General features: G+C 40.9%; 2 long non-coding RNA genes across 2 annotated transcripts in view; one reads left to right on the forward strand and one right to left on the reverse strand.

Annotated features, from left to right (window-relative positions):
- The first annotated feature begins 1,214 nt into the window (after positions 1-1,214).
- On the forward strand, positions 1,215-9,156 carry LOC135101146 (uncharacterized). The gene is made up of 3 exons (XR_010269063.1): positions 1,215-1,355; positions 3,794-3,924; positions 8,658-9,156. It is a non-coding gene; the product is annotated as an uncharacterized LOC135101146 (long non-coding RNA).
- Positions 9,157-9,888: 732 nt separating this feature from the next.
- Positions 9,889-11,175, reverse strand: part of LOC135101145 (uncharacterized) — a 13,452-nt gene continuing 12,165 nt past the window's right edge. Inside the window, exon 3 of the long non-coding RNA XR_010269062.1 lies at positions 9,889-10,813. This is a non-coding gene — a long non-coding RNA (uncharacterized LOC135101145). The remainder of the gene's footprint in view (positions 10,814-11,175) is intronic.

The following is an 11,175-nucleotide window of genomic DNA, read 5'->3' on the forward strand; positions in this document are numbered from 1 at the left end:
AAGCTTTTGATAGAGTCTGGCACAAAGCTTTGATTTCCAAACTATCCTCCTACGGTTTCTATCCTTCTCTCTGTAACTTCATCTCAAGTTTCCTTTCTGACCGTTCTATTGCTGCTGTGGTAGACAGTCACTGTTCTTCTCCTAAATCTATTAACAGTGGTGTTCCTCAGCGTTCTGTCACCCACTCTCTTCTTATTATTCATTAATGATCTTCTAAACCAAACTTCTTGTCTTATCCACTCCTACGCTGATGATACCACCCTGCACTTTTCCACGTCTTTTCATAGACGTCCAACCCTTCAGGAGATAAACATATCACGCAGGGAAGCCACAGAACGCCTGACTTCTGATCTTTCTAAAATTTCTGATTGGGGCAGAGCAAACTTGGTATTGTTCAATGCCTCAAAAAGTCAATTCCTCCATCTATCAACTCGACACAATCTTCCAGACAACTATCCCCTCTTCTTCAATGACACTCAACTGTCCCCCTCTTCTACACTGAACATCCTCGGTCTGTCCTTTACTTATAATCTGAACTGGAAACTTCACATCTCATCTCTAGCTAAAACAGCTTCTATGAAGTTAGGTGTTCTGAGACGTCTCCGCCAGTTTTTCTCACCCCCCCAGCTGCTAACTCTGTACAAGGGCCTTATCCGTCCATGTATGGAGTATGCTTCACATGTCTGGGGGGGTTCCACTCATACTGCTCTTCTAGACAGGGTGGAATCAAAAGCTTTTCGTCTCATCAACTCCTCTCCTCTAACTGACTGTCTTCAGCCTCTCTCACACCGCCGCAATGTTGCATCTCTAGCTGTCTTCTACCGCTATTTTCATGCTAACTGCTCTTCTGATCTTGCTAACTGCATGCCTCCCCTCCTTCCGCGGCCTCGCTGCACAAGACTTTCTTCTTTCTCTCACTCCTATTCTGTCCACCTCTCTAACGCAAGAGTTAACCAGTATTCTCAATCATTCATCCCTTTCTCTGGTAAACTCTGGAACTCCTTGCCTGCTTCTGTATTTCCACCTTCCTATGACTTGAATTCCTTCAAGAGGGAGGTTTCAAGACACTTATCCACCAATTTTTGACCACTGCTTTGACCCTTTTAAGGGACTGGCATTTCAGTGGGCATTTTTTTTTTATTAGATTTTTGTTGCCCTTGGCCAGTATCCTTCCTACATAAAAAAAAAAAAAAAAAAAAAAAAAAAAATCAATGTGATTTTCAGACACACTTCAGTCACAAGATGAATGCAGTCAGCTACAGCATGACATAGACAAGCTATAGACAGTTGAGAGAGGAAGAAGTCAGTGGCACCCTCACCTCAGACAAGACAAAGCTAACAATTGATAATGAAAGGTGACATTATTCTCTTTAAAGGACTCTATTATTATTGTACCCATGAAAGCTGTTCTATTTTTTATTTATTTCTCTGTATTATAAGTATTTTGTATGTAAACTCCGATCACAATCTCATATCTTTATCTTGTCCTATCACTCCAATCCCTCCTCAGGATCCCCCTAAGTGAAGGTGCCTCTGGTGTTTTGCCTCTGCTAGTTGGGGGGACCTGAGGAGGTATTTTGCTGATTTTCCTTGGAATGACTACTGCTTCCATGTCAGAGAGCCGTCTTTGTGTGCTGAGCGCATAACAGAGGTGATAGTGTCTGGCATGGAGGCGTACATTCCTCACTCTTTTTCTTGCCCTAAACCTTCTAAACCTTGGTTTAACACAGCTTGTTCTCGTGCTATACATGATAGAGAGGTTGCCCACAAAAGGTACTTAAGCCTTCCATCACCAGAATCTCATGCACTTTATATTTCTGGCTGGAACCATGCCAAGTCTGTTCTCCAACTAGCCAAAAACTCCTTCATTAACAGAAAATGTCAAAACCTTTCAAGATCTAACTCCCCTCGTGATTTCTGGCATCTAACCAAAAATATCTCCAATAACTTTGCTTCTTCTTCTTTCCCTCCTCTATTTTAACCAGATGGCACCACTGCTATCACATCTATTTCTAAAGCTGAACTCTTTGCTCAAACCTTTGCTAAAAACTCTACCTTGGAGGATTCTGGGCTTGTTCCTCCCTCTCCTCCACCCTCTGACTACTTCATGCCACCTATTAAAATTCTTTGCAATGATGTTTTCCATGCCCTCGCTGGCCTAAACCCTTGGAAGGCTTATGGACCTGATGGGGTCCCTCCTATTGTTCTCCGAAACTGTGCCTCCGTGCTTGCACCTTGCCTAGTCAAACTCTTTCAGCTGTGTCTGTCAACATCTACCTTTCCTTCTTGCTGGAAGTTTGCCTACATTCAACCTGTTCCTAAAAAGGGTGACCGTTCTAATCCCTCAAACTACCGTCCTATTGCTTTAATTTCCTGCCTATCTAAAGTTTTTGAATCTATCCTCAACAGGGAGATTCTTAAACATCTATCACTTCACAACCTTCTATCTGATCGCCAGTATGGGTTCCGTCAAGGCCGCTCTACTGGTGATATTCTGGCTTTCCTTACTGAGTCTTGGTCATCCTCTTTTAGAGATTTTGGTGAAACTTTTGCTGTTGCCTTGGACATATCAAAAGCTTTTGATAGAGTCTGGCACAAAGCTTTGATTTCCAAACTATCCTCCTACGGTTTCTATCCTTCTCTCTGTAACTTCATCTCAAGTTTCCTTTCTGACCGTTCTATTGCTGCTGTGGTAGACAGTCACTGTTCTTCTCCTAAATCTATTAACAGTGGTGTTCCTCAGCGTTCTGTCACCCACTCTCTTCTTATTATTCATTAATGATCTTCTAAACCAAACTTCTTGTCTTATCCACTCCTACGCTGATGATACCACCCTGCACTTTTCCACGTCTTTTCATAGACGTCCAACCCTTCAGGAGATAAACATATCACGCAGGGAAGCCACAGAACGCCTGACTTCTGATCTTTCTAAAATTTCTGATTGGGGCAGAGCAAACTTGGTATTGTTCAATGCCTCAAAAAGTCAATTCCTCCATCTATCAACTCGACACAATCTTCCAGACAACTATCCCCTCTTCTTCAATGACACTCAACTGTCCCCCTCTTCTACACTGAACATCCTCGGTCTGTCCTTTACTTATAATCTGAACTGGAAACTTCACATCTCATCTCTAGCTAAAACAGCTTCTATGAAGTTAGGTGTTCTGAGACGTCTCCGCCAGTTTTTCTCACCCCCCCAGCTGCTAACTCTGTACAAGGGCCTTATCCGTCCATGTATGGAGTATGCTTCACATGTCTGGGGGGGTTCCACTCATACTGCTCTTCTAGACAGGGTGGAATCAAAAGCTTTTCGTCTCATCAACTCCTCTCCTCTAACTGACTGTCTTCAGCCTCTCTCACACCGCCGCAATGTTGCATCTCTAGCTGTCTTCTACCGCTATTTTCATGCTAACTGCTCTTCTGATCTTGCTAACTGCATGCCTCCCCTCCTTCCGCGGCCTCGCTGCACAAGACTTTCTTCTTTCTCTCACTCCTATTCTGTCCACCTCTCTAACGCAAGAGTTAACCAGTATTCTCAATCATTCATCCCTTTCTCTGGTAAACTCTGGAACTCCTTGCCTGCTTCTGTATTTCCACCTTCCTATGACTTGAATTCCTTCAAGAGGGAGGTTTCAAGACACTTATCCACCAATTTTTGACCACTGCTTTGACCCTTTTAAGGGACTGGCATTTCAGTGGGCATTTTTTTTTTATTAGATTTTTGTTGCCCTTGGCCAGTATCCTTCCTACATAAAAAAAAAAAAAAAAAAAAAAAAATCAATGTGATTTTCAGACACACTTCAGTCACAAGATGAATGCAGTCAGCTACAGCATGACATAGACAAGCTATAGACAGTTGAGAGAGGAAGAAGTCAGTGGCACCCTCACCTCAGACAAGACAAAGCTAACAATTGATAATGAAAGGTGACATTATTCTCTTTAAAGGACTCTATTATTATTGTACCCATGAAAGCTGTTCTATTTTTTATTTATTTCTCTGTATTATAAGTATTTTGTATGTAAACTCCGATCACAATCTCATATCTTTATCTTGTCCTATCACTCCAATCCCTCCTCAGGATCCCCCTAAGTGAAGGTGCCTCTGGTGTTTTGCCTCTGCTAGTTGGGGGGACCTGAGGAGGTATTTTGCTGATTTTCCTTGGAATGACTACTGCTTCCATGTCAGAGACCCGTCTTTGTGTGCTGAGCGCATAACAGAGGTGATAGTGTCTGGCATGGAGGCGTACATTCCTCACTCTTTTTCTTGCCCTAAACCTTCTAAACCTTGGTTTAACACAGCTTGTTCTCGTGCTATACATGATAGAGAGGTTGCCCACAAAAGGTACTTAAGCCTTCCATCACCAGAATCTCATGCACTTTATATTTCTGCCCAGAACCATGCCAAGTCTGTTCTCCAACTAGCCAAAAACTCCTTCATTAACAGAAAATGTCAAAACCTTTCAAGATCTAACTCCCCTCGTGATTTCTGGCATCTAACCAAAAATATCTCCAATAACTTTGCTTCTTCTTCTTTCCCTCCTCTATTTCAACCAGATGGCACCACTGCTATCACATCTATTTCTAAAGCTGAACTCTTTGCTCAAACCTTTGCTAAAAACTCTACCTTGGAGGATTCTGGGCTTGTTCCTCCCTCTCCTCCACCCTCTGACTACTTCATGCCACCTATTAAAATTCTTTGCAATGATGTTTTCCATGCCCTCGCTGGCCTAAACCCTCGGAAGGCTTATGGACCTGATGGGGTCCCTCCTATTGTTCTCCGAAACTGTGCCTCCGTGCTTGCACCTTGCCTAGTCAAACTCTTTCAGCTGTGTCTGTCAACATCTACCTTTCCTTCTTGCTGGAAGTTTGCCTACATTCAACCTGTTCCTAAAAAGGGTGACCGTTCTAATCCCTCAAACTACCGTCCTATTGCTTTAATTTCCTGCCTATCTAAAGTTTTTGAATCTATCCTCAACAGGGAGATTCTTAAACATCTATCACTTCACAACCTTCTATCTGATTGCCAGTATGGGTTCCGTCAAGGCCGCTCTACTGGTGATCTTCTGGCTTTCCTTACTGAGTCTTGGTCATCCTCTTTTAGAGATTTTGGTGAAACTTTTGCTGTTGCCTTGGACATATCAAAAGCTTTTGATAGAGTCTGGCACAAAGCTTTGATCTCCAAACTACCCTCCTACGGTTTCTATCCTTCTCTCTGTAACTTCATCTCAAGTTTCCTTTCTGACCGTTCTATTGCTGCTGTGGTAGACAGTCACTGTTCTTCTCCTAAATCTATTAACAGTGGTGTTCCTCAGCGTTCTGTCACCCACTCTCTTCTTATTATTCATTAATGATCTTCTAAACCAAACTTCTTGTCTTATCCACTCCTACGCTGATGATACCACCCTGCACTTTTCCACGTCTTTTCATAGACGTGCAACCCTTCAGGAGGTAAACATATCATGCAGGAAAGCCACAGAACGCCTGACTTTTAATATCCAACTAAGCCTTGAATCCATGTATACTTTATGCATTTACCGTCTCCTCATCCAGACTATTCCATACATCAATAGTTCTATATGAGAAATTATATTGTGACATCTCTTCTACAAGCACTCCTCCTCAGCCTCTTCCCGTGTCCTCTAGTGTCCCGTGTATCCCAGACCATTAAACCGCTTCGGTCCACCTCCTCTGCTCCCTCACATGCTATATATATGGCAATCAAGTCTCCCCTTTCTCTCCTCTTTTCCAACATTGGTAGACGTATTCTTGCCAGTCTCTCTTCATATGACAAGCCCCTTATACTTGGTACCATCTTCATAGCTGCTCTCTGAACTCTCGAACTTCCTTATATCCTTTTTCTTGTATGGCGACCACACTACTGCTGTATATTCTAGTCTAGGTCTTATCAGCGACACAATCATCTTCCTGACCATCTCTTCATCCATATATGCAAAGGCCTTGTAATTTTGCTAATGCATCTCTCCGGGGTCAGGTTCCCAGTCACTGTAACGCCGAGATCCTTTTCCTCTTCTGCTCCACTCAACCTTACACCATTCAACACATAATTTCCTTTTATTCTTGTACTTTTTCCAAATTCTATTACTTTACACTTCTTTAAATTAAATTCCATTTCCCATCTATAACTCCACTCTGATATCTTATTCAGGTATTCTTGTAATGTTCCACAGTCCTCCTCACTCAACTTTCTTCAGCAACTTGGTGTACTCCACTTATGACTTCCTTCCATGATGATTTTTTTTATCTTTTACTACTGTTCTCATTTCTCTGCTTGTCAAGAAATTTTCCATCCATCTGAGCAGGCCCCCTCTTAGCCCACCATTATGCTTCAACTTCCACAACAATTTCCTGTGTGGCACTTTATCAAAGGCCTTCTTCAGGTGTAAATCAACACAATCAGCCCATCCATCTCTTTCTTGCATTATATCCACCACTCTAGAATAAAAACTCAGTAAGTTTGTAACACACGATCTCCCTCTCCTAAATCCAAATTGTTGCTTTATTATCACTTCATTTCCTTCTAGGGACTGCAACCATTTATCCTTCACCAGTCTTTCACACATTTTGCACACCACACTTGTTAGAGACAGGTCTATATTTTAAGGGCTCCTCTTTACTACCACTTTTGTGTATTGGCACTATGTTGGCTCTCTTCCATTCAATTGGGACTCTACTTTCAATAAAAGAGCTCTCAATAATATGTGTTACCCATGTCAACTGCTGATTGCACTCTTTTAGTACCCATCCTGACACTCCATCAGGTCCAGGGGCCTTGCTAATGTCTAGTCCCTCCATCTGTTTCTGGACATCCTCTTGAGTCACTTGGATTTCCCCCAGAGCCATTTCTTCACTCATCTCACTCTGCCACACAAATGTTTTCTCTTTTGTGAATACTGATTGAAAACTCCTGTTCATTATCTCTGCCAATTCAGCCGGATCCTCACACACTTGACTATTCACCTTCAATCTGCTTATTCCTTCTTTATTTTTCATTTTGCTGTTCACATATCTGAAGAATAGTTTTGGTTCCTCTTTGCATTTGTCCATTACATCTTTCTCATAATTTTTCCTTTCTTCTCTAATAACCCTTACATATTCCTCACAGGAGGAGGCAGTAGACACCTGCCGAAACGATAATTACTCCCAGTGAGGTCTAAAGCACTGTTCAGGGGATGCTGAGAACTTATCATTAAACCCAAACCTTTGCTATAAAACTATACCTTAGTCGATTCTGGGCTTGTTCCTCCCTCTCCTCCACCCTCTGAATACTTCATGCTACCTATTAAAATTCTTTGCAATGATGTTTTCCATGCCCTTGCTGGCCTAAACCCTCGGAAGGCTTATGGACCTGATGGGGTCCCTCTTGTTGTTCTCCGAAACTGTGCCTCCGTGCTTGCACCTTGCCTAGTCAGACTCTTTCAGCTGTGTCTGTCAACATCTACCTTTCCTTCTTGCTGGAAGTTTGCCTACATTCAGCCTGTTCCTAAAAAGGGTGACCGTTCTAATCCCTCAAACTACCGTCCTATTGCTTAAATTTCCTGCCTATCTAAAGTTTTTGAATCTATCCTCAACAGGAAGATTCTTAAACATCTATCACTTCACAACCTTCTATCTGATCGCCAGTATGGGTTCCATCAAGGCCGCTCTACTGGTGATCTTCTGGCTTTCCTTACTGAGTCTTGGTCATCCTCTTTTAGAGATTTTGGTGAAACTTTTGCTGTTGCCTTGGACATATCAAAAGCTTTTGATAGAGTCTGGCACAAAGCTTTGATCTCCAAACTACCCTCCTACGGTTTCTATCCTTCTCTCTGTAACTTCATCTCAAGTTTCCTTTCTGACCGTTCTATTGCTGCTGTGGTAGACAGTCACTGTTCTTCTCCTAAATCTATTAACAGTGGTGTTCCTCAGCGTTCTGTCACCCACTCTCTTCTTATTATTCATTAATGATCTTCTAAACCAAACTTCTTGTCTTATCCACTCCTACGCTGATGATACCACCCTGCACTTTTCCACGTCTTTTCATAGACGTGCAATCCTTCAGGAGGTAAACATATCACGCAGGGAAGCCACAGAACGCCTGACTTCTGATCTTTCCAAAATTTCTGATTGGGGCAGAGCAAACTTGGTATTGTTCAATGCCTCAAAAACTCAATTCCTCCATCTATCAACTCGACACAACCTTCCAGACAACTATCCCCTCTTCTTCAATGACACTCAACTGTCCCCTCTTCTACACTGAACATCCTTGGTCTGTCCTTTACTTATAATCTGAACTGGAAACTTCACATCTCATCTCTAGCTAAAACAGCTTCTATGAAGTTAGGTGGTCTGAGACGTCTCCGCCAGTTTTTCTCACCCCCCCAGCTGCTAACTCTGTACAAGGGCCTTATCCGTCCATGTATGGAGTATGCTTCACATGTCTGGGGGGGTTCCACTCATACTGCTCTTCTAGACAGGGTGGAATCAAAAGCTTTTCGTCTCATCAACTCCTCTCCTCTAACTGACTGTCTTCAGCCTCTCTCTCACCGCCGCAATGTTGCATATCTAGCTGTCTTCTACTTTTTCTTCTTTTATTAATCCCCCTCCTCCTCCTCCTAATAACCCATGCCACACACAATAACCGAGCCTTTTACTTTCAGACCAGCAGCAGCAGCAGCAGCAGCAGCAGCAGCACACACAAGAGGTGTTTTCTGTATGATGATGATGATGGAAAAAGCACATCTCGAAAGGATGTTATAAGCAGGGCAACGTAATGAAATTCAGTGAATGGACGTGTGTGCGTGGCTGCAATCACTATGAAATTAAGTTGAAAATAAGAAATATATTACTTTACAGAAAGGAATGCTTAGAGTGAATGAAATTACTGTAATGAATGAATGGAAATAAAGTTGTGAGTCATTAAATGATTAGGAAAAGAAGCTGTGAATAGGTGCATTATTGTTATTACTGAAAGGAAGAATATTTGTAGGATATGTCATGTATATTATCAAAGTGTTTTCATTCTTACTTTCTTCTTTCTCTTTCATCTTTTCTTAGTATATTTAAGTGAATTTCTCTCTCTCTCTCTCTCTCTCTCTCTCTCTCTCTCTCTCTCTCTCTCTCTCTCTCTCTCTCTCTCTCTCTCTCTCTCTCTCTCTCTCCAGCCATCTCTTCTCTCTCCTTCCATCTTTTTCTTAGTATATTTAAGTGAATTTCTCAGATCTCTCTCTCTCTCTCTCTCTCTCTCTCTCTCTCTCTCTCTCTCTCTCTCTCTCTCTCTCTCTTTCTTTCTTTTTCTTTCTTTTTCTTTCTTTTTCTTTCTCTCTCTCTCTCTCTCTCTCTCTCTCTCTCTCTCTCTCTCTCTCTCTCTCTCTCTCTCTCTCTCTCTCTCTCTCTCTCCAGTAGTCAGTAGTCAGTGAGGAGGTAGTAGCAAGTAGTGTTCAAGTAGCCTTAGTAATAGAATAGTTTGGCTTGCATGGCAGTGGTTAAAACATCTACCCTCTCACATTTTTGGGGTGAGACCACTTGCTTCATATGAGCCAAATGGGGTGACTCCTCCCCTCCCCTCCCTGTCAATCTGTGGGTGAGTGTTGCCCATGCACCTTTAAGGAGATCAAATTTGAGAGGTACATTTTGCTTATCCCTTCTGATTATGCAGGATTCAACCATTAATTTCATCTCTATAAAACTCTATGGGTTTCACTTGCCATAGACTTGTGGGATGAAACAAGGGAGAGCATTTTGCAGTCTCTTTTTTTCATCTGTGTTACAGTCTATGGGTTTCACCTGCCCAGGTTGGTGGTGGTGGGATGGGGTGGGGTGGGGGAGTTCTAATACTCTGAGGGGCGCCCTGCTGTAGGTTGTCAAAAGAAAAATTTATTATTATTATTATTATTTTTTATTGATTTTGTTATTGTTCTCAAGTTCTCAGTATTATTAAAACCAGCACTAACATATTTTACAGATCAATCAATCAATACTATTTCCAATAAATATTTACTAAATGTTATTGTTTTATTAACACTCAAACTACATTAATGATGAGATGAGTAGAGAGATTTTGTTTTGGGGTGAGGGAAAAATTGTGCTTTTGTGATTTAGAAGGAAGCATAAATTGTGTGTTTTGTTGAGTTAAAGGGTAATTTTAGTAACTTGAGAAGACAAAGGAAGAAATTGTGTTTGTGATTTGTAATAAACACAGGATGAGGCAGAAATGTGTGTGTGTGTGTGTGTGTGTGTGTAAAATTACATTTAAATGACATAACAGTAATGAAACCCAACTCATTGAATAGAATACTCGTACCATTAGCCATTATTAATTGCAATCAATTTTCTTACTAAATTTACAAGTAGATAATTAAAGTTTAAAACACAAGTAAATTAACTTAACCCATCTATTAATAACACCATTAGACTACTAAACATTATATCAATTACATCCACCAGTAATTACAATACTACCCATTATTACCATTACACCAATGCATCTCTCTCTCTCTCTAATAATATTGGCAGAGAGAGAAAGGAGTTTTATTTATTAGTTAATTATTATTATTATTATTGTTATCACCGTTAGATTAAAAGCAGTGGCACATTAAAAATCACCGGTATTAATTACAGTACAATTTTTTCTTTATTACATCATTACAATATAAATGTGATGATTCTGGTAAAGTAAGTGAGGAGAGAAGAAATTCAAGGAAAGCTGGAGCTCTTCATTGCACTCCTTACTAAGTGACCTTCCTCTCGGACTCTCCATCACTAAGTCCTAGACATCTTAAGGAGAAAAGTGACCTCTCTCAACATCTGGCCTCACCTGAAATAAGAGGTTAGTTTTTTAATCACCAGTACTACTACTACTACTACTATTACTGCCCTTAAATTACTCCATAATAATCACAAGAACAGAGGAGAAGGAGGAAGAAAGGGAAGCCACTGTTATTTATATATTAATTCACACCACAAAAAAAAATTGGGATAAAAACACATTAATTTTAGATAAAACAAGATAAAATATGAATACAATATAAAGGAAAGATAGAAAACCCATATTAATTAGGTCAGAGATATAAGGATCAAATCATTCCCACAGTATAAAAAAAAAATTATTCACATGACAAATCAGATTAGTACAGTAATTCTACCCAGGGATTAAATACACCCAAAAGTAGATAGATA

This window comes from Scylla paramamosain, chromosome 6, assembly GCF_035594125.1.
Source record: "Scylla paramamosain isolate STU-SP2022 chromosome 6, ASM3559412v1, whole genome shotgun sequence".
Lineage (NCBI taxonomy): Eukaryota > Metazoa > Arthropoda > Malacostraca > Decapoda > Portunidae > Scylla > Scylla paramamosain.